This window comes from Ovis canadensis, chromosome 22 (genome assembly GCF_042477335.2).
Source record: "Ovis canadensis isolate MfBH-ARS-UI-01 breed Bighorn chromosome 22, ARS-UI_OviCan_v2, whole genome shotgun sequence".
Taxonomy (NCBI): domain Eukaryota; kingdom Metazoa; phylum Chordata; class Mammalia; order Artiodactyla; family Bovidae; genus Ovis; species Ovis canadensis.
Genome location: NC_091266.1, coordinates 57,775,537 through 57,777,452, shown reverse-complemented (window position 1 = coordinate 57,777,452; position 1,916 = coordinate 57,775,537). Strand labels below are relative to the sequence as shown.

Genomic DNA, 1,916 nt, shown 5'->3' with positions numbered 1-1,916 from the left:
TTCTACTTTGTTCCATTGATCTATATGTCTGTCTTTGTGCCAGTAGCATACTGTCTTGATGACTGTGGCTTTGTAGTAGAGCCTGAAGTCATGCAGGTTGATTCCTCCAGTTCCATTCTTCTTTCTCAAGATTGCTTTGGCTATTCGAGGTTTTTTTGTATTTCCATATGAATCTTGAAATTGTTTGTTCTAGTTCTGTGAAAAATATCGCTGGTAGCTTGATAGGGATTGCACTGAATTTGTAAATTGCTTTGGGTAATATACTCATTTTCACTATATTGATTCTTCTGATCCATGAACATGGTATATTTCTCCATCTATTAGTGTCCTCTTTGATTTCTTTCATCAGTGTTTTATAGTTTTCTATATATAGGTCTTTAGTTTCTTTAGGTAGATATATTCCTAAGTATTTTATTCTTTTCATTGCAATGGTGAATGGAATTGTTTCCTTAATTTCTTTTTCTACTTTCTCATTATTAGTGTATAGAAATGCAAGGGATTTCTGTGTGTTGATTTTATATTCTGAAGCTTTACTATATTCATTGATTAGCTCTAGTAATTTTCTGTGGAGTCTTTAGGGTTTTCTGTGTAGAGGATCATGTCATCTGCAAACAGGGAGAGTTTTACTTCTTCTTTTCCAATTTGGATTCCTTTTATTTCTTTTTCTGCTCTGATTGCTGTGGCCAAAACTTCCAGAACTATGTTGAATAGTAGCGGTGAAAGTGGGCACCCTTGTCTTGTTCCTGACTTTAGGGGAAATGCTTTCAATTTTTCACCATTGAGGATAATGTTTGCTGTGGGTTTGTCATATATAGCTTTTATTATGTTGAGGTATGTTCCTTCTCTTCCTGCTTTCTGGAGAGTTTTTATCATAAATGGATGTTGAATTTTGTCAAAGGCCTTCTCTGCATCTATTGAGATAATCATATGGCTTTTATTTTTCAATTTGTTAATGTGGTGAATTACATTGATTGATTTGTGGATATTGAAGAATCCTTGCATCCCTGGGATAAAGCCCACTTGGTCATGGTGTATGATCTTTTTAATGTGTTGTTGGATTCTGATTGCTAGAATTTTATTGAAGATTTTTGCATCTATGTTCATCAGTGATATTGGCCTGTAGTTTTCCCTTTTTGTAGTATCTTTGTCAGGTTTTGGTATTAGCGTGATGGTGGCCTCATAGAATGAGTTTGGAAGTTTACCTTCCTCTGCAATTTTCTGGAAGAGTTTTAGTAGAATAGGTGTTAGCTCTTCTCGAAATTTTTGGTAGAATTCAGCTGTGAAGCCGTCTGGACCTGGGCTTTTGTTTGCTGGAAGATTTCTGATTACCGTTTCAATTTCCGTGCTTGTGATGGGTCTGTTAAGATGTTCTATTTCTTCCTGGTTCAGTTTGGAATATTGTACTTTTCTAAGAATTTGTCCATTTCTTCCATGTTGTCCATTAAAAATATGGAATGCTTCACGAATTTGCGTGTCATCCTTGCGCAGGGGCCATGCTAATCTTCTCTGTATCATTCCAATTTTAGTATATGTGCTGCCGAAGTGAGCAAGCTAATTTCTTAAAATAAATTTCTCTCTTTTTCCAGTTCCCACCCCAAACCCACCATAGTTGTGGTGACATCACTTCTGGCCAGCAAGGCATTGGTGTGTTTTATCACTGTCTCTCTGATGCCTGGAGCAGCTGTGCCACCTTTTTCTACCTGAACCTGCTGAGCCAAGGCCATAGCTACTCCATCTTAATACCTGGATGGGACCAGGCTGCGGGTCCATGGCTAGTCCTAGAACATCTCCCACTAGCCCACAGTCCACTGCTCATATCTCTGTGTTTTTCCTTCTAGTCCTTTTTCTTCTTGAATACTGTTGTATTGACACACTGAAATCATACCCTATATAAGTTTTGTATGGTCTTTTAAAAA

The 1,916-nt window shown here is 37.2% G+C and overlaps 1 non-coding gene across 1 annotated transcript; it reads right to left on the bottom strand.

The window, feature by feature from the left end:
* Nucleotides 1-1,443: 1,443 nt before the first annotated feature.
* Nucleotides 1,444-1,550, bottom strand: LOC138428025 (U6 spliceosomal RNA). Its single transcript, XR_011252262.1, has one exon. It is a non-coding gene; the product is annotated as a U6 spliceosomal RNA (small nuclear RNA).
* Nucleotides 1,551-1,916: the final 366 nt, after the last annotated feature.